This window comes from Rhinopithecus roxellana, chromosome 7, assembly GCF_007565055.1.
Source record: "Rhinopithecus roxellana isolate Shanxi Qingling chromosome 7, ASM756505v1, whole genome shotgun sequence".
Taxonomy (NCBI): Eukaryota; Metazoa; Chordata; class Mammalia; order Primates; family Cercopithecidae; genus Rhinopithecus; species Rhinopithecus roxellana.
The window spans coordinates 128,104,311-128,126,715 of NC_044555.1; the positions used below are offsets into that span (position 1 = coordinate 128,104,311).

At 39.3% G+C, this 22,405-nt stretch overlaps 1 non-coding gene across 1 annotated transcript; it reads left to right on the plus strand.

The window, feature by feature from the left end:
• Positions 1–9,598: 9,598 nt before the first annotated feature.
• On the plus strand, positions 9,599–9,737 carry LOC115898891. Its single transcript, XR_004058545.1, has one exon. It is a non-coding gene; the product is annotated as a small nucleolar RNA SNORA8 (small nucleolar RNA).
• Positions 9,738–22,405: the final 12,668 nt, after the last annotated feature.

The following is a 22,405-nucleotide window of genomic DNA, read 5'->3' on the forward strand; positions in this document are numbered from 1 at the left end:
ATCACCCAGCCTCAGGTATTCTTTTATAGCAACACAATTGGAGTAGGACAATACGAATAGTTAGCGCAGGGGTGTCCAATCTTTTGGCTTCCCTGGGCTACATTGGAAGAAGAATTGTCTCAGGTCACACATAAAATACATTAACACTAATGATAGCTGATGAGCTACAAATAACAAGTGCAAAAAATCTTGTAATGTTTTAAGGAAGCTTACAAATTTGTGTTGAGCTGCATTCAACACTATCCTGGGTCGCATGAAGCCCATGGGCCGCGGGTGGAACAAGCTTGATTTAGAATATTCAGCTTCTTTTTGAAGAGCTAATACTCTAGTAGGTGTAAGAACTACAATGCCAAGTCCATTCATTTTCTCATTTAAGGCAAATGAGTCTAGGCATTGTACAAGACAGTGTCTTCCCTCTTCCAGTTTGGGTTGACCTCATAAGATCTATTGATTGAAGAACTATTGGTTATATCTGTGACAGAGTTGGAGTTGGCTTTAGAAACATGCCTTTTTGTGTTTTTCATAACTTCAGGGCTGGGCTTGGTGGCTCATGCCTGTAATCCCAGCACTTTGGGAGGCCAAGGTGGGCAGATCACCTGAGGTCAGGAGTTCAAGATCATCCTGAACAACATGGCAAAACCCTGTCTCTACTAAAAATACAAACATTAACTGGGCATGGTGCGGGTGCCTGTAATCCTAGCCACTTGGGATGTTGAGGCAGGAGAATCACTTGAACCCGGGAGGCGGAGGTTGCAGTGAGCAGAGACTGCGGCCACTGCACTCCAGCCTGGGCAACAAGAGAGACACTCCATCTCAATAAATAAATAAATAAATAATAAATAACTTCGGGATAAAACTTAGACATCATAAAATTTGCAAGTGAGATGGGATGAGACCTTTTTCACCATCTTTCAAGTCTTCACACATTACATTACACTTTTCCTGTCTCCAGTTGTCTGCTTGCACTTATTACATTGGACTTACTGCTGACTATACATAAACATTTCTCCTAATTTGAGGTAAATCTGCCCACTTTTGTTTTTTCCTACTATATAATCTGTGCTAGAATTTGGACCCATACTATCCATGGCTGATTTTCTATAACAATGTTGTAGTCTTTGTTAAATTTTTTACAACAGAAAGTGGGAATGCAATAGTACCAACACTGGATTCTGAATTGCAGTTTTATTCTAGTTTTCAACAACAATATTGTCTAACATTGTTTAAAACAGCTTTATTGGTCAGGCACAGTGGTTCATGCCTGTAATCCCTGCACTTTGGGAGGCCGAGGTGGGTGGATCTCCTGAGGTCAGGAGTTTGAGACCAGCCTGGCCAACATGGTGAAACTCCATCTCTACTAAAAGTACAAAAGTTAGCCAGACATGGTGGTATGTTCCTGCAATCCCAGCTACTCAGGAGGCTGAGGCAGGAGAATCGCTTGAATCCGGGCGGTGGAGGTTGCAGTGAGTGGAGATCATGCCATTGCACTCCAGCCTGGGCAACAAGAGTGAAACTCCATCTCAAAACAAAACAAAACGAAACAAAACAAAACAAAAAAAACAGCTTTATTGAGATATCATGGACCGTCTACAAAATTCATTAATTTAAAGTCTACATTGTAGTGGTTTTTAGCACATTACTGAATTGTGAAATGATCACCAATATTTAATTTTAAAACATTTCCATCACTCTCAAAACAAATCCTGTACTCATTAGCAGTCACTCCCTATTTCCCTTTCCACCCAGGTTCTAGTAACCACTAGTCTATTCGGTGACTCTAATATTCACCTACACTGGAAATTTTATATAAATGGAGTCATATAATATGTGGTCTTTACTGACTTCTTTCTTTTACTTAGCATTAATATTTTCAGTGTTCATCCATGTTGTAGCATGTATTTGTACTTCATTTCTTTTTACGGTCAAATAATAATCCATTGGGTACGTATACAGTTGACCCTTTAACAATGTGGGGGCTAGGGGAACTGGCCTCCTGTGCAGTAAAAAATTCAAGTATAGGCTGGGCATGGTGGCTCACGCCTGTAATCCCAGCACTTTGAGAGTCTCAGGCAGGAGGATTGCTTGAGACCCGGAATTTGCGACCAGCCTAGGCCAACATGGTAAAACTCCATCTTTGCTAAATATACAAAAAGCAGCCAGGCATGGAGGTGCATGCCTGTACTCCCCAGCTATTTGGGAGGCTGTGAGGTGGGAGGATTGCTTGAGCCAGGGAGTTCAAGGCTGCAGTGAGCCTTGATTGCACCACTGCACTAGCCTGGACAACAGTGTGAGACCCTGCCTCAAGAAAGAAAGAAAAATAAAGAAAGAAAGAACGAACGAACGAACGAACGAACGAAAGAAAGAAAGAAAGAAAGAAAGAGAGAGAGAAAGAAAATATAATTTTTGACTCCCCTAAAACTTAACTGTTAATAACCTACTGTTGACTAGAAGCCTTACCAATGACATAAACAATTGATTGTCACAGATTTTGTATGTGATGTGTAAGCTAGAGAAAAGAAAATGTTATTAAGAAAATCATAAGAGAAAAGACATTTACTATTCATTAAATGGAAATGGATCATGATAAAGGTCTTCATCCTCATTGTCTTCACATTGAGTAGGCTGAGGAGGAGGAGGAAGAGGAAGAGGAAGAGTTGGTTTTGCTGTCTCAGGGGTGGCAGAGGCAGAAGTGGAGGGGGTGGAAGAGGTGGCAAGAGAGGCAGGTACATTCAGTTTAAATTTTATTGAACAACAAAATCATGTATAAATGGACCCATGCAGTTCAAACCCATGTCGTTCAAGGTTCAAGGGTCAACTGTACCACATTTTCATTATCCATTCATCAGTTGATGGACATTTAGCTTGCTTCTATTTTTTAGCTATTAGGAATAATGCTGCTGTAAAACGTTTGTGCACAAGTTGTATAGATATATGTTTTCAATGTGCTGGTGTATATACCAAGGAGTGGAACTGCTAGATCATTTTGTAGCTATATGTTTAACTTTGTGAGGAGTTACCAGGCTGTTTTCCAAAGTGGTTGCACCATTTTACAATTCCAGCAGAAGCTAGGAAGGTTCAGCTTTCTCCATATCCTTATCAGCACTTTTCTAGTCTGCTTCTGATTTTAGTTATCCTGCTGGGTTTAAAGTAATATCTCATTGTGCTTTTGATTTGCTTTTCCCTGATGACTAATGAAGTTGAGAGTCTTATGTGCTTATTGGCCATTTATATCTCTTCCTTGGACACAAGTCTATTCAGATACTTTGCTCATTCTTTTAATAGCAACCAACCTTGTTCCCTGGAAATTTGCTGAATTCTCTTATTACTTCTTTCTTCATGTATAAAGGCTGTACTTTCCTGTTTCTCTGTGTGCCCTATAATTTTGTTGAAAACTCAATGTTTAAAATAAGGCCGGGCGCGGTGGCTCAAGCCTGTAATCCCAGCACTTTGGGAGGCCGAGACGGGCGGATCACGAGGTCAGGAGATCGAGACCATCCTGGCTAACACGGTGAAACCCCGTCTCTACTAAAAAATACAAAAAAACTAGCCGGGCGAGGTGGCGGGCGTCTGTAGTCCCAGCTACTCGGGAGGCTGAGGCAGGAGAATGGCGTAAACCTGGGAGGCGGAGCTTGCAGTGAGCTGAGATCCGGCCACTGCACTCCAGCCCGGGCGACAGAGCGAGACTCCGTCTCAAAAAAAAAAAAAAAAAAAAAAAAAAAAAAAAATAATAATAATAATAATATGGCAACTCTGGAAATCAGATTCTCCCCTAGGGTTTATTGCTTCTCTTTGTTGTTCTTGTTGCTGCTGCTGTTTGTTTATTTAATAACCTTTCAGAATTAATTCTGTTATGTCTATAATTTCTTTAAAATTTTTGAAACAGGGTCTCACTCTGTTGTCCAAGCTGGAGTGTAGTTGTGCAATCATGTTCCACTATCGACTTGACCTCTCGGGCTCAAGCAAAACTTCTACCTCAGCCTCCTGAGTAGCTGGGACCAGAGGCACATGCCACCACATCCAGCTAATTTTTGTATTTTTTTGAAGAGATGGGGTTTCCCCATGTTGCCCAGGCTGGTCTTAACTCCTGGGCTCAAGCAATACTCCCACCTTGGCCTTCCAAAGTGCTGGGATTACAGGCATGAGCCACCATGCCCATCCTGTCTGTAATTTTTATTGTGTGTGGCCACCGAAGTCTCTGCTTGCTTAACCTAGTGGTCAGCTAATAATTGGACAGAGATCTCCTTTAATACCTTCAACCACTACGTCTCTCAGTCTTTGCTGAAGGTTTCATTTTTTGGTTTGTCTTTTTTTTTTTTTTTTTTTTTTTTTTTTTTGAGACAAGATCTTGCTCTGTCACCCAAGCTGGAGTGTAGTGGCAGGATCATAGCTCACAGCAGCCTCAAACTCTTGGGCTCAAGCAATCCTCCTGCCTCAGCTTCCCAAGTAGCTGGGACTAGAGGCATATGTACCACTATGTCCAGCTTTTTTTTTTTTTTTACTTTTTTGAGGGAGACAAGTCTCATTATGTTGCCTAGACTGGTCTTGAACTCATGGCCTCAAGCAATCTTCCTGCCTCAGCCTCTGAAAGTACTGGGATTACAGGCATGAGCCACCCTACCTGTCTCTTTGTTGAAGGTTTCTCTGTGTGGATTGTGGCATAGCTTCAACACTCTGCCAAGTAGTTTGCAATTCTGCTTTAGCCTTCATCTCCTGCATGTGCATAGCCTCAAGATCAGCCAGAGATGATAGATTAGGGACTTTACAGGACTTTCTTCAGCATGTGCACAAGTCTCGCATATGTCAGTGGATTTCTATGTCCCACGAATATACTGGAGCTTTTCAAAGACCCTTTTGGGCATCTCATTCCCCAGTTTTTCCTTTTAACTTTCTTGGTCAACCTCTTGTTAACCCCAACTGGTAACACCACCTCCAATGACTATGATACTAAGACATCGTCACATTTTTTTTTTTCCTACAAATGACCTAGGGATAAGACTGTTCACACAGGGTAACCTCTGAGCCAGGTTAAATAAAGACAAATTCCAAGAATGGAGCTTTCCTGGGAACTGGCAGAGGGGCCAAATAGTGTTAGGCTGGGTGCAGTGGCTCACGCCTGTAGTCCCAGCACTTTGGGAGACCAAGGCTGGAGGATCACTTGAGACCAGGACTTTAAGACCAGCCTGGGCAAAATAGGAAGACCCTGTCTCTACAAAAAAATAAAAAGATTGGGAGGCCAAGGCAGGAGGACTGCTTGAGACCAGCCTGGGCAACATAGTGAGACCCTGTCTTTACTAAAAATAAAAATTAATCAGCCATGTGTGGTGGTGCATGCCTGTAGCACCAGCAGCTCAGGAGACTGAGGTGGGAAGATTGCTTGAGCCTGGAAGATTGAGGCTGTGGTGAGCCATGATCATGCCACTGCACTCTAGCCTGGGTGACAGAGTAAGACCCTGCTTCAAATAATATATGTAAAATAAAAGAAAAAGAAAGAAATTAGCCAGGCATGGTTGCATGTGTCTGTGGTCCCAACTACTAGGGAGGGGTCTCACAGACAGGGTCTTTCTCTGTTCCCCAGGCTAGAGTGTAATGGTGCAAACTCTGGCCTCTACTCACTATATACTGGTAACAGTCTCCCAATTATGATCACCAAAACTATGTGCAGACATTGTCAAAATCACCTGGGGAGCAAAGTCAGTCAGCCTAAGTAAGAACCATTTCCCTGGAGTTACATTCCAGCAAAGTAGGGCTGGAAACAGGGCTGATTCTCAGGAAAATTGTAGATTAGCAGTGGGTTAAATGCTAAAAGCCTTAAGACTTAAAGGATTGACACTCTGATGCTGAAATTTCTAGCTCTAGGTGGCCTTGAACCATGGTAACTATATATCCTCCCTCCCTCCCACCCTCCAAAAGTCTTGATTTCTCATCAGTTTATTCCAGTGATACTGATTTGTGAAACATAGAAAATTGCTGGCTGGGCATGGTAGCTCACACCTGTAATCTCAACATTTTGGGAAACCGAGGTGAGTGGATTGCTTGAGCCCAGGAGTTCAAGAACAGCCTGGGCAACATGGTGAAACCCTGCCTCTACAAAAAATACAAAAATTACTGGGTGTGATGGCATGCACCTGTAGTCTCGGCTACTTGGGAAGCTGAGGTGAGAGGATCACTTGAGCCTGGGAGGCTGAGGCTACAGTAAGCCATGATTGTGCCACTGCACTCCAACCTGGCTGACAGAGCAAGACCTGTCTCAAAAAATTTTTTTAAACTTACTATTTCTATTATATATCTGGTACTCCTATTTTAACATAATCATGAACCAGAAGAAATGATCCCTTGGAAAACTATGTACCTTAATTTTTGGTTGGAAATAAGTTATCTTGGGTTTCAGGGTCCTTGCCAAGCCTCAATGTACTTTAATCTCATGTATTCAGGCCATCTGGGAGAGGGAACATTTTACCAGTGGCCTTTTAAAGATACCACGCAGGTAGTGAGAGCTCCCTAGACCTTTTTATTGATCTCCGTGGATTATTTTCTATGTCTTACTTATCACATGGCCAGACCAACTCTTCTATCCTCTTCTGAAATGCTCAATCTTTTCCTTAATCAAATAGATTATATTACCTCCAACTTTCATTCAATTCACTCTTTGGATATATATTTATTGAGGGCCTACTATGTGTCAGGCATTATGCTAAGTACTGCTGATATAATAATTAAATAAAAATGACAAACTTGATTGGGCACAGTGGCTCATGCATGTAATCCCAGCACTTTGGGAGGCTGAGACAGGAAGACTACCTGAGTCCAGAAGTTCTGACACCGTCTCTTAAAAACAAAACAAAACAAAACTATTCCATGACTTTATGGAATTTTTGTTCTAGGGATGTAATCAAGAGAAACAAATAATCTCATAAATGAAAAAATTACAAAATGAGAGAAGCATATGAAAGAAGAAAAATAGGGATTTAGATCAAGAATAGCAGGACATGCTGGTAGGATGTCTTCTCAGAAAACATGATACGTAAGCTGAGATCTGAAAGATGAGAAGTACCAGCCATAGGGAAAGTGGAGAAAAACGGGTTCTAGGAAGAGAGACCAGCATGTTCAAGGGCCCTGAGGTGGCTCTTTCAGTCTATTGCAAAATGGCAACAATCTACCTTTTCTTACTCTATCCAGGCCCTTTGCAATGTGACTTTTCAGCTTCTCCCACCAAGAGGTGGAAACTGTTTTTACTCCCCTTGAATCTGGGCTGGATTTGTACCTTGTTCTGGCCAATAAAACATGGCAGAACTGACAGTGTGCCAATTTGGAGCCTAGGCCTCAACACTCCCTACACACTTTTTTTTTCCTCTTGAAACCCTGCACAGTTATCATGTGAAGAAGCCAGGATTGACCCACTGGAGGATGAGAGACCCCAGAATGGAGATGTGCCATTGCAGCTGAGGCAAGTCATCTTAGACCAGCTAGCCCACAGCTGATCCAACAGCTGGCCACAATTGTCAGAGAAAACCCAGCCAAGACCAAGTAAACCACTAAATGATCCCTGCCAGAATTGCCAACCCAGGAAATTCTGAACTACATTGTTTTAAGTCACTTATTTTGGGGTAGTTTCTTATACAGCAAAAGTTAACTGGTCTACCCTTTAATGAGACCAAGGAACTTGCCCTGCTCCAAACGTGAAAAATCTCTGCTTTTAGAATTATTCCATGGTCAAATTTGTTTAAAGTCAGCATGCACCAATCATGTATAAACCTGGCCCTTTCAAAGACCAACTGGCCATGTTACTTGCCTAGTTTCACCTTGAAGGGCTTGCTTAGAATCAACAGAAGCAGAGTGGTCTCACCACAAGCTTCTAGTACAGAAAGGCAAAAAAGAGCTCAGATGAAAGTCTCGCCTCAGGAAGACATTGGGGAAGGAGACATGCTCAAGGAAATTGTAAAACTTTAAAATCACATGGCAGAGAAATGCTCCCAAAGATTGACCTGCTTCTTAAAGGAGAGTTGCAGAAAGTCAGCTTTCCACCAAAAGACAAATTTTATCTTAGAATTCAGACTACTATAGAAAGGGAAGGCTAGGGACTCTAAAACCACATAGTAAAGAAGATCAGGGACACTTGTGATTGGCTTTCAGCAGGGTGATATGCAATAAAGGGCAAGTTCACCTGTGATTATAAGTGAATTCAATTTAATAACTCCCTTTGGAAACACTCAATACATAAAAGCTATAAAAGCCTGGGCAGGGGTGGCATCGTCATCTTGATACCACAATTGATCTGGGAAAACCATAAAGCCAACACAGATTCCGTTCATTGAGCAAGATTCAGCAAATCCCAGGCTGACACATCAAGCGCCTTACATCCATGGGTCACAGCCACTGGCAGGCTGGTTGACCTGGCTCCAAGTGAATATGTAGCCAGGCTCCATACCATGCTGTAAACTTCAGCACATTTTCAAGCAAGCAAGTTAAATTGCAGCCAGGCCACTTCCAGCCTAAAGGAGGTTGCTAATCTAAAGAAGTTCTCCTATGAACTGAAGCCTTTTAACCTGGGCAAATGGTTCCAAAAGTGTCATTCCCTGACTAACACACCAGCATTACTTAGAAAGTTGTTAGAAGTACAAATTGTGGGGCCCCATCCAAGATCTGTTGAGTTGGAAACTGTGGTTGGGGCCCAGCAATCTATTTTAGTAAGCCCTCCAGGCGATTCAGATGCAGGCTTAAGTTTGAGAGCCACTGTTTTAGGCGGTTGTGGTTGGCCCCATTCTTAGAGTAGAATTCTGGGTCTTTAAAATGTATTTATTTATTTCATTTTAGTGATGGGGGTCTTGCCATGTTGCCCAGGTTGGTCTCATACTCCTGAGCTCAAGCATCCTCCCACCTCAGTCTCCCAAATTTCTGGGATTACAAGTGTGAGCCACCACACCTGGCTGAAGAATTCTGGGTCTTTAAATGGCCAGTCAGAGCAAGCTTAGCACTCCTTACAGTGAGCAAGGTTCTCCTCATTCCCTGAACAACCTTCACTGGATAACTATATTTGAAAGTTGAGCCATAGCCATAGGAAATATTTCTCCAGTAACACAGTTTGTATTTAATAATCATTCAGCAACAGAATACAGCAACAAAAGGTCATGGCACCCTAGTTTCTCAGGATTAGAAGACTGCAAAGATCATGCCACGCACTGCTTCTCAAACTTTAATGTGCATAGAAATATTTGGGAATTTGTTTAAAAGGCAGGTTCTGGCCAGGCATAGTGGCTTATACCTGCAGTCCCAGCACTTTGAGAGGCCATATCGGAAGAATTGCTTGAGCCCAAGAGTTTGAGACCCAGCTTAGGCAGCATGTCTCTAAAAACTTAAAAATTAGCTGGGCATGGTGATGCATGCACCTGTAGTCCCTGCTACTCAGGAGGCTGAGGCAGGAGGATCCCTTGAGCCCAGGAGGTCAAGGCTGCAGTGAGCCATGATTGCACCTCTATGCTCCAGTCTGGGTGAAAGAGTGAAACCCTGCCTCCAAATATATATATATATATATAATGCAAGTTCTGATTCAGGAGGTCTAGCATGAGGCTTTAGAGTCTTTGTTCCTTAAAAGCTTCCAGGATGCACTGCATGTTATCTGCACTCAGCAGCTTACTCCTGCTAGGGTGTTCAAAGATTAGTGCCATAGAAATCCAGTATCTGGCTTCATTGGTTTTCTTGGCTTTGTGCTTGTTAAACCTGGTATTTCTATTGATAAAGCACTTGTATAGGTTTCTCATATTCTTCAGTTTGATACATTCTAAAAGAGTAAGCAATGCTTTTCTTTTTCTAGGGTGTCAAATTGAGAATAAAGCAGATCCCCCTACTCTAAAAATGACCCTAAAGTAAATTGGTTGAAGAAATTAGATCCCAAAGATTCTTGGTGAATTTTGACATCTTCATCAGTATATTCATATTAGAAAAAGATGAAAGAAACCAAAATAAAAGAATTATGGGCTGATAGGACAACTAGATTAAACATCAGTTCTATTAAAAAGGGCTAACTTGAAGATACTAATAAATCTTTTGAAGACAAATTTTGACTACAGCTCTTTAGAGGATCCAAAGTGACCTTGATGGACAGTAGAAGGGATCACAACATAAAATTCCTTGAATAAAAATGTATTGACTTAAAAACAAAACAAAACAAAAAAAGGCTTCCAAGTGATACCAATGCTGTTTGTCTATGGACCACACATTGAGTTGTAGGCCTCTAGTCCAAATCTGATGCTCGAATCCCCTACCTGGAACTTCCCCAACCTGGCTTTGCCTCAGAATTGCCCCAGGAGCTTTGAAATGCAGACCCATGAGTTCCACTCCAAATTTCTTAAGTCAGATTCTCTTGTAGGCTACATATGTAGATTTTTTAAAAAGCTCCCCAGGTGATGCTGATACAATCAGATTTTCAGCTGTCTGATTTGGCATTTGTGAGCCACTGGCCTACGCTACATTCCTTCCAAGTTAACTGGTCTTGCAGCTTCTGCTTAAGCCTTTCCAGGGAAAGAGTCACCTCCCTTGGGGGTGCTGAATGAATTTACAGAGAAGCACTAATCATAGTTCTTATATTTAGGTCTTTGATCCATTTTGAGTTAATTTTTGTATAAGGTATGGGTCCAATTTCTTTCTTTTGCATGTGGATATTCCATTTTCTGAGCACTATTTGTTGAAAAAACTGTCTTTCTCCATTGAATGGTCTTGGCACCTGATATGGTTTGGATGTGTCCCCACCCAAATCTCACTCTGAATTGTAATAATCCCCATGTGTCAAGGGCAGGGCCCAGTGGAGATAATTGAATCATGGAGGTGTTTCCCCTATACTGTTCTCGTGGTAGTGAACAAGTCTCACAAGATCTGATGGTTTTATACAGGGGAGTTCCCCTGCATAAGCTCTCTTGCCTGCTGCCGTGTAAGATGTGACTTTGCTCCTCATTTGCCTTCTGCCATGATTATAAGGCCTCCCCAGCCATGTGGAACTGTGAGTCCATTAAACTTCTTTCATTCATAAATTACTCAGTCTTGGGTATGTCTTTATTAGCAGCATGAGAACAGACTAATATAGCACCATACTGCTGAAAATAATTTAACCATATATGTGAAGGTTTATTTCTGGACCTCTATTCATTGGTCTATATGTCTGTTTTTATTCCAGTATCATAGCTTTGTAGTAAGATTTCAAATTGGAAACGGTCAGTTTCCAATTTTTTTCTTTTCTTTTTTTTCTTTCTCTCTCTCTCTCTCTTTTTTTTTTTTTTTTAAGATGAGACAGGGTTTCACTCTGTCACCCAGGCTGGAGTACAGTGGCATGATCACAGCTCACCACAGCCTCGACCTCCTGGGCTCAGGTGATCCTCCCACCTCAGCCTCTTCAGTAGCTGGGATTATAGGTGCATGCCACCAAGCCCAGCTAATTTTTGTATTTTTTTGTAGAAACAGGGTTTTCCCATGTTGGCCAGGCTGGTCTCAAATTCCTGGGGTCAAGCAGTCTGCCAGCCTCCCAAAGCACTGGGATTACAAGCATGAGCTACTGTGCCTGGCCAATTTTATTTTCTTAAGACTATTTTTGGCTATTTGAGTTCCCTTGACATTCCATATGAATTTTAAGATGTATTTTTGTATTTCTGCAAAGAAATTGGGATTTTGATAGGGATTGCATGAAATCTGTAGATTGTTTCATGTGGTGTGGACATTTTGACAATATTGGGTCTTCCAGTTCATGAACACATGATGCCTTCTTATATTTGTCTTTATTTCATCAATGGTTTATAGTTTTCACTGTGTATCTTTCACCTCCTTCGTTAAGTTTATTTCAAAGTATTTTATTATTTTGATGCTATTGCAAAAGGAATTTTCTTAATTTTCTTTTCAGATTATTCCTTGTTAGCACATAGAAACACAACTGATTTTTTTCCTGTTTTTATTTTGTATCCCGAAATTGTGCTGAGTTCATTTATTGTAAGAAATGTTCTGGGATCTTTAAGGTTTTCTACACATAAGATCATACCATCTGTGAACAGAGATAATTTTACTTCTTTTTTTCCCCCAATTTGAAGGTCTTTTATTTCTTTTTTTTTTTGTCTAATTGTTTCAACTAGAACTTGCAATATTATGTAGAATAGAAGTGGCAAATGCAGACATCCCTGTATTTTCCCTGATCTTACAGGGAAAACTTTCAGTCTTTTACCACTGAGTATGACATTAGTTATGGGCTTTTCGTATATAGCCTTTATTATGTTGAGGAAGTTTTCTCTTTTTTTGAGATAGGGTCTCACTCTGTCTTCCAGGCTGGAGTGCAGTGGTAAAATCACAGCTCACTGCAGCATCAACCTCCAAGGCTTGAGTGGTCCTTCCACCTCAGCCTCCCAAATAGGTGGGACTACAGATGTGTGCCACCATGCCAAACCTGCCTAATTTTTAAAATTTTTTTGTAGACACAGGGTCTCACTATGTTGCCCAGGCTGGTCTTGAAATCCTGGACTCAAGCAATCCTCCTGTGTTGACCTCCCAAAGTGCTAGGTTTACAGATTTAAGCCACCACCACTGGCTGACGTATTCTTCTATTTCTAGTCTGTTGATTGCTTTCATTATGAAACAGAGTTGAATTTTGTCAAATGCTTTTTCTATATCCATTGAAATAATATGGGTTTTTTTCCACTGTGTTAACGTAGTACAATATATTGATTGATTTTCATATGCTGAACCATCCTTGTACTCCAGAAATAAATCCCACTTGGTCATGGTATACGATCTTTTTAATATGCTGCTCAATTTAGTTTGCTAGTATTTTCTTGAGGATTTTTGCATCAATATTTATAAGAGATATAAGGTGTTTTTTTTTTTTTTTTTTTCTTGTAGTGTCTTTGTCTAGCTTTGATGTCAGGGTAATGCTGGCCTCATAGAATGAGTTGGAAGTGTTACTCCTCTTGAATTTCTTGGAAAAGTTTAAGAAGGACTGGCATTAGTTCTTTTTGTAATTCGTAGAATTCACCAGTGAAACCAACTCATCCAGGGATGTTTTTAGTGGGAGGCTTTTGACTACTGAATCAATCTCCTAACTAGCTGTGAGTTTATTTAGATTTTCTGTTTCTTCATCATTCAGTCTTGGCAAGTTGTGTCTTTCTACAAATTTGTGCATTTCATCCAGGTTATCCGATTTGTTGGCATACAGCTGTTCACAGTACTCTCTTATAATCCTTTTTATCTTTCTAAAATCATTACTAATGTCCCCAGTTTCATTTCTGGTTTTAGTAATTTTAAAATATTTTTCTGCCCTCTGAGAACAAATAGTTTCTTTTTTTTTTTATTATTATACTTTAAGTTCTAGGTACGTGTACACAACGTGCAGATTACATATGTATACATGTGCCGTGTTGGTTTGCTACACCCATTAACTTGTCATTTACATTAGGTCTTTCTCCTAATGCTATCCCTACCCGAACCCCCCACCCCACAACAGGCCCCAGTGTGTGATGTTGTGAACACATAATTTCTTGTTGAGACAGAGTGTGCTCTGTCACCCAGGCTGGAGTGCAGTGGTGTGATCATAGCTCACTGCAGCCTCGACTTCCCAGGCTCAAATGATCCTTCCACCTTACCATCCCAAGTAATTGGGACTTTAGGTGCACAACACCATGCCCTGCTATTTAAAAAAATTTTTTGTAGAGACAGAGTCTCACTATGTTGCCCAGACTGGTCTCAAACTCCTGGGCTCAAGTGATCTTACTGCCTCAGCCTCCTAAAGTGCTAGGATTACAGGCACGAGACACTGCACACAGCCCCAACAAATGATTTTTTCCAAATTTTTTTCTTAATCTAGCTAAAGGTTTGTCAATTTTGTTGATCTTTTTGAAGCATCAAATTGTGGTTTGTCATTCTTCTCTATTGTTTTTCTATTCTCTATTTTTATTTATTGCTGCTTTAATCTTTATTGATTCTTTTCTTATGCTAGTGTTAGGGTTCTTTTTTTTTTTCTGTTTCCTTAAGGTATAAAGTTGGGTTGTTGATTTGAGACCATTCTTCCTTTTCAATGTAAGCATTTAGTTATTAATTTCTCTTTTAGCATTGCTTTTGCTGCATTCCAGAATTTTTAGCATGTTGTATTTCGTTTTCATTTGTCTCAAGATATGCTCTCTCATGTGATTTCTTATTTGACACATTGATTATTTAAGAGTGTGTTTTTTAATATCCACGTATTTGTGAATTTTCCAGTTTTCCTTCTGCTGATTTCTATTTTCATTCCATTGTGATCAAAAAAGACACTCTGTCTGATCTCAGTCTTTTAAACTTTATTAAGACTTGTTTTGTGGCCTAACATATGGTCTATCCTGGAAAATATTCTTAGTATATTTGAGAAAAATGTGTATTCTGCTGTTGTTGGGTGGAGTGTTCTATATATGTCTGTTACATCCAGTTGGTTTGTAGTGTTTTTCAAGTCCTCTCATTACTTGTTGATCTTCTGTTTGGTTGTTCTATCCATTATTTAAAGTGGGATATTGGGGTATTGAAATATCCAACTTTCATTGTAGAGTTGTCTATTTCTCCCTTCAATTCTGTCAATGTTTGCTTCATATATTTTTGAGCTCTGATGTTTGGTACATACATGTTTATAATTGTTATTTCTTCTTCATGAATTAACCTTCTAAACAACATATAATGTCCTTTTTTATCTCTTATAATAGTTTTTGACTTAAATTCTATTTTGTCTGATGCTAATATAGCCACTTCTGCTCTCTTCTGGTTACTATTTGCATGGAGTATCTTCTTTCAGCCTTTCATTTTCAATCTATTTGTGTCCTTACGTCTAAAGTGAGTCTTGTTGACAGCATACAGTTAGATCATGTTTTTAAAAAATCTGTTCTGCCAATCTATGCCTTTTAATGGGGGAGTTTAATCCATTTACATTTAAAGTAATTACTGGTAGAGTAGGACTTAATTGTGCCATTTTGTTGTTTTCTATATGTCTCAGAGCATTTTTTTGTCTCTCATTCCCTTCATTACTGCCTTTTTCATGTGTTTATATAATTTTTTGTAATGACATATCTTGATTCCCTTCCCAATTCCTTTTGTGTATATTCTGTAAATATTTTATCTGTGGTTACCACAGGACTACATGTAACACTGTAATGTTATAAAAATTTACATTGAATTGATACGCACTTAACCTAACTTGCATACAAAAACTCTATTCCTATACAGCTCTATCCCCCCATACTGTTTATGTTACGGAAATCACAAATGATATCTTTATAGATTATGTACCCATTAGCATAAATTTATAATTTTTTGCAAGTGTCTTTTACATTCCATAGAAAATATAAAGTGGATTTACTAACCAAAATTACAACAAAAACTGACTTTTCATATTTGCCCATGTATTTGCCTTTATTGGAGATCTTTATATCTTCATGTGGCTATGAGTTACTGTCTGACATCCTTTTATTTCAATCTGAAGGACTCCCTTTAGCATTTCTTATAGTGAAGGTCTAGTGGTAATGAACTTTTTAAGCTTTTGTTTATCTGAGAATATCCCCTAAGTTTTCCTTCTGACAGTCAGTCCCTTCTTCTGCCAGTCTGCTGGAGTTTGCTGGAGGTCCACTAGAAGGAAAACTAACAAACAGAAAGGAATAGCACATCCACTCAAAGACCCTATCCAAAGGTCACCAACATCAAAGACCAAAGGTAGATAAATCCACAAAGACTGGGAGAAACCAGCAAAAAAGGCTGAAAATTCCAAAAACAAGAATGCCTCTTCTCCTCCAAAGGATCACAACTCTTCGCCAACAAGGGAACAAAACTGGACAGAGAATGAGTTTGACAAATTGACAGAAGTAGGCTTCAGAAGGTGGGTAATAACAAACTCCTCCAAGCTGAAGGAGCATGTTCTAACCCAAAGCAAGGAAGCTTTAACCTTCTAAACAACATATAATGTCCTTTTTTATCTCTTATAATAGTTTTTGACTTCTTAAATTCTATTTTGTCTGATGCTAATATAGCCACTTCTGCTCTCTTCTGGTTACTATTTGCATGGAGTATCTTCTTTCAGCCTTTCATTTTCAATCTATTTGTGTCCTTACGTCTAAAGTGAGTCTTGTTGACAGCATACAGTTAGATCATGTTTTTAAAAAATCTGTTCTGCCAATCTATGCCTTTTAATGGGGGAGAAAAAAGACTAGAAAAAAGACTAGAGGAATTACTAACTAGAATAAGCAGTTTGGAGAAGAACATAAATGACCTGATGGAGCTGAAAAACACAAGGTGAAAACTTTGTGAAGCATACACAAGTTTCAATAGCCGAATCAATCAAGCAGAAGAAAGGATATCAGTGATTGAAGATCAACTTGATGAAATAAATGAAGAAGACAAGATTAGAGAAAAAAAGAATAAAAAGGAATGAACAAAGGATCTGAGAAATGTGGGACTATGTAAAAAGACCAAATCTACATTTGATTGGTGTACATGAAAGAAACAAGGAGAATAGAACCAAGCTGGAAAACACTCTTCAGGATATTATCCAGGAGAACTTCCCCAACCTAGCAAGGCAGGCCAACATTCAAATTCAGGAAATACAGAGAACACCACAAAGATACTCCTCAAGAAGAGCAAACCCAAGACACAGATTCACCAAGGTTGAAATGAAGGAAAAAATGTTAAGGGCAGCCAAAGAGAAAGGTCGAGTTACCCACAAAGGGAAGCCCATCAGACTAACAGTGGATCTCTTTGCAGAAAACCTACAAGCCAGAAGAGAGTGAGGACTAATATTCAACATTCTTAAAGAAAAGAATTTTCAACCCAGAATTTCATATCCAGCCAAACTAAGCTTCATAAGCAAAGGAGAAATAAAACCCTTTAGAGACAAGCACATGCTGAGAGATTTGGTCACCACCAGGCCTGCCTTACAAGAGTTCCTAAAAGAAGCAATAAACGCGGAAAGGAAAAACCAGTACCAGACACTGCAAAAACATACCAAATTGTAAAGAACATTGACACTATGAAGAAACTGCATCAACTAACTGGCAAAACAACCAACTAGCATCATAATGACAGGATCAAATTCACATATAACAATATTAACCTTAAATGTAAATGGGCTAAATGCCCCAATTAAAAGACACAGCCTGGCAAACTGGATTAAAGAGTCAAGACCCATCAGTGTGCTGTATTCAGGAGACTCATCTCATGTGCAAAGACACACATAGGTTCAAAATAAAGGGATGGAGGAATATTTACCAAGCAAATGGAAAGCAAAACAAAACAAAACAAAACAAACATGAGTTGCAATCCTAATCTCTGATAAAAGAGACTTTAAACCAAAAAATATCAAATAAGACAAAGAACAGAATTACATAATGTTAAAGGGATCAACACAGCAAGAAGAGCTAACTATCCTAAATGTATATGCACCCAATACAGGAGCACCCAGATTCATAAAGCAGGTTCTTAGAGACCTACAAAGAGACTTAGACTCCCACACAATAACAGTGGGAGACTTTAACACCCAACGTCAATATTAGACAGATAAACGAGACAGAAAGTTAACATGGATATTCAGGACTTGAACTCAGCTCAGGACCAAATAGACCTAATAGACATCCACAGAACTCTCCACCCCAAATCAACAGAATACACATTCTTCTCAGCACCTCATTGCACTTATTCTAAAATTGACCACATAATTGGAAGTAAAACACTCCTCAGCAATTGCAAAAGAACAAAAATTATAACAAACAGTCTCTCAGATCACAGTGTAATCAAATTAGAACTCAGGATTAAGAAACTCATCCAAAACAGCACAGCTACATGGAAACTGAACAAGCTGCTTATGAATGACTACTGGATAAATAACAAAATTAAGGCAGAAATAAAGATGTTCTTTGAAATCAATGAGAATGAAGACACAATGTAGCAGAATCTCTGGGACACATTTAAAGCAGTGTTTACAGGGAAATTTACAGCACTAAATGCCCACAAGAGAAAGCAGGAAAGATCTAACATGGACACCCTAACGTCACAATTAAAAGAACTAGAGAAGCAAGAGAAAATAAATTCAAAATCTAGCAGAAGGCAGGAAATAACTAAGATCAGACCAGAACTGAAAGAGACAGAGACACAAAAAAAACCCTTAAAAAAAAATCAATGAATCCAGGAGCTAGTATTCTGAAAAGATCAACAAAATACATAGACCGCGAGTCAGACTAATGAAGAAGAAAACAGAGAAGAATCAAATAGATGCAATAAAAAATGATATAGGGGATATCACCACTGATCACACAGAAATACAAACTACCATCAGAGAATACTATAAGCACTTCTATGCAAATAAACTAGAAAATCTAGAAGAAATGGATAAATTCCTGGACACATACACCCTCCCAAGTCTAAACCAGGAAGAAGTCGAATCTCTGAATAAACCGATAACAAGTTCTGAAATTGAGGCAGTAATTAATAGCCTACCAACCAAACAAAGTTCAGGACCAGATGGATTCACAGCTGAATTCTACCAGGTGTACAAAGAAGAGTTGGTACCATTCCTTCTGAAACTATTCCAAACCATAGAAAAAGGGGGACTCATCCCTAACTCATTTTATGAGGCCAGCATCATTCTGATTCCAAAACCTGGCAGAGAGACAACAAAAAAAGAAAATTTCAGGCCAATATCCCTGATGAACATCGACGCAAAAATCCTCAATAAAATGCCGGAAAACCGAATTCAGCAGCACATCAAAAAGCTTATCCACCACGATCAAGTCAGCTTCATCCCTGGGATGCAAGACTTGTGCAACATATGCAAATCAATAAACTAATCCATCACATAAACAGAACCAATGAGAAAACCACATGATTATCTCAATAGATGCAGAAAAGGCCTTAGACAAAATTCAACAGCCCTTCATGATAAAAACTCCCAATAAAGTAGGTATCAATGGAACATATCCCAAAATAATAAGAGCTATTTATGACAAACCCACAGCCAATATCATACTGAATGGGCAAAAACTGGAAACATTCCTTTTGAAAACCAGCATAAGACAAGGATGCCCTCTCTCACCACTCATATTCAACATAGTGTTGAAAGTTCTGACCAGGGCAGTCAGGCAATAGAAAGAAATAAAGGTATTCAAATAGGAAGAGAGGAAGTCAAACTGTCTCTGTTTACAGAGGACATGATTGTATATTTAGAAAATCCCATCATCTCAGCCCAAAAATCTCCTTAAACTGATAAGCAACTTCAGCAAAGTCTCAGGATACAAAATCAATGTGCAAAAATCACAAGCATTCCTATCCACCAATAACAAACCAACAGAGAGTCAAATAATGAGTGAACTCCCATTCACAATTGCTACAAAGAGAATAAAATATCTAGGAATATAATTTACAAGGGATATGAAGGACCTCTTCAAGGAGAACTACAAATGACTGCTCAAGGAAATCAGAGAGGACAAATGGAAAAACATTCCATGGAAAACAAATGGAAAAACATTCCATGCTCATGGATATGAAGAATCAACATCGTGAAAATGGCCATACTGCCCAAAGTAATTTGTAGATTCAATGTTATCCCCATCAAGCTACCATTGACTTTCTTCACAAAATTGGAAAAAACTACTTAAACTTCACATGGAACCAAAAAAGAGTCTGCATAGCCCAGACAATCCTGGGCAAGAAGAACAAAGCTGGAGGCATCACGTTACCTGGCTTCAAACTATACTACAAGGCTACAGTAACCAAAACAGCATGATACTGGTACCAAAACAGATATATAGACCAATGGAACAGAACAGAGACCTCAGAAATAAAACCACACATCTACAACTGTCTAATCTTTGAGAAACCTGACACAAACAAGCAATGGGGAAAAGATTCCCTATTTAATAAATGGTGTTGGGAAAACTGGCTAGCCATATGCAGAAAACTGAAACTGGACCCCTTCCTTATACCTTATACAAAAATCAACTCAAGATAGATCATAGTCTTAAATGTAAGACCTAGGACCATAAAAATCCTAGAAGAAAACCTGGGCAATACCATTCAGGACATAGGCATGTACAAAGATTTCATGTCTAAAACAACAAAAGCAATGGCAACAAAAGCCAAAATTGACACAAGGGATCTAATTAAACTAAAGAGCTTTTGCACAGCAAAAGAAACGATCATCAGAGTAAACAGGCAACCTACAGAATTCTCCCTACAGGGAGAAAATTTTTCCAATCTATCCATCTAACAAATGGCTAATATCCAGAATCTACAAAGAACTTAAACAAATTTACAAGAATAAAAACAAACAACCATATCAAAAAGTGGGCAAATGATATGAACAGACACTTCTCAAAAGAAGAAATGTATGCAGCCAACAAACATATGAAAAAATGCTCATTGTCACTGGTCATTAGAGAAATGCAAATCAAAACCACAATGAGATACCATCTCAAACCAGTTAGAATGGCAATCATTAAAAAGTCAGGAAACAACAGATGCTGGAGAGGATGTGGAGAAATAGGAACGCTTTTACACTGTTGGTGGGAGTGTAAATTAGTTCAACCATTGTGGAATATAGTGTGGTGATTCCTCAAGGATCTAGAACTAGAAATACCATTTGACCCAGCAATCACATTATTGGTTATATACCCAAAAGATTATAAATCATTCTACTATAAAGACACATGCACACATATGTTTATTGTGGCACTATTCACAATAACAAAGACTGGGAACCAACCAAAATGCCCATCAATAATAGACTGGATAAAGAAAATGTGGCCCATATACACCATGGAGTACTATGCAGCCATAAAAAAGGATGAGTTAATGTCCTTTGCAGGGACATGGATGAAGCTGGAAACCATCATTCTCAGCAAACTATCACAAGAACAGAAAACCAAACACCACATGCTCTCACTCATAAGTGGGAGTTGAACAATGAAAACACATGGACATTGGGAGGGGAACATCACACACTGGGGCCTGTTGGGGGGGTGAGGGGTTAGGGGAGTGATGACATTACGAGAAATACCTAATGTAGGTGACGGGTTGATGGGTGCAGCAAACCACCATGGCACATGTATACCTATGTAACAAAACTGCACGTTCTGCACATGTACCCCAGAACTTAAAGCAAACAAACAAACAAACAAGCAAAAATTCCTTATAAAGCCTGTGGTGGATATCAAAGTAGTCCAAGTATGGTCATACCTTTCTTACAATGCAGATCAATTGATCATTAAAAATGCCCCCAAAGTATTTCATCTGTAGTTGTCCCTTGAGTGAGCCCTTTAAAATTGTTCCATCAGACATAGGATCCCAGGATTTTAGGGCTGGAAGGGACGCTAGAGATTTCCACAAAGATATTATTGAAATAAAGTTAAGTATCTATTATTTGCCCTCCTTCCAAAAATACTGTCTCAAGAGAACCCTGAACATTACACTTACACCAAAGCATGCTTCCTTGTTTGAACATTTGAAAAATATTCTAAATATGTGGCGTTCTTGGATTTGCGCCCAGGATCTTGTCTTTTAGGATAGAAGTTTAGGATAAGTGACACTTCCAATTATAATTTGTCACTGAAGTGGGCCTCTCTAACTCACTTCAATAATAGAGTAGTCACTTCCGGTAGGCAGCCTGGGGATTTCACAAAAGGCTGGAAATGTGCATAGCTGATAATTAAAGTCCTCGTCCGTCTGACCTAAATCTTTCTTTGGCTTTTGTGAGATTTTTTTCCCTATACAGGTAAAATCCTATTTTAACAAGCTTCACAAGACACAAAAATTGCTAGTTTTATCCTGATCTCCATAAGAGGGAAACCTACTGTTACAGGGTATAGAGAAGAGCAAACCATTTGTGGTTTTAATTTTTTTGACATGAAGCAAATGTTTATTATTGTACTTTATTTGCTAACAGTACATTTCGCTGGGGATGCTGGGGGTGGGGAGGGTATGTATGTAAGGAAATGGTTTTCCTAGCTGGAGCAAAAATGTTTGAAAAAAAATACAGACTTGTCTTTCTTCTAAGTGACTGTACAGAATCCCTTGAAATTTTCAAATATCACTGTAGTATGTGATTTTCCTCATAAAAGCTGTGTTTTGTGTAAAAGAATCATCACCTTCTTAGACTCCCTTCATTTCTGCTCACTTTCATTGCCAGCACTAGCAGTTGGCTTTCTTTTCAGTTGGCATTTTTTACACTGGGGTGGGAGGCAAAATTATTTTGTCTTCATAGGAGTTCCGGCTTTAAGCTGTAGATGCTGAGTGATTGGCTAGGCTCAACGAGTGTAAGTCAATGGGTGTCTCACTCTGTACATCAGCCTGGTAGGGAATGAAGTTCAAATTCGCGCCTCAGCAAAACTGCAAATCACTACATGATGTGGACATCCTGGATTTCTCCTAAAGGGAGAGATCTTAA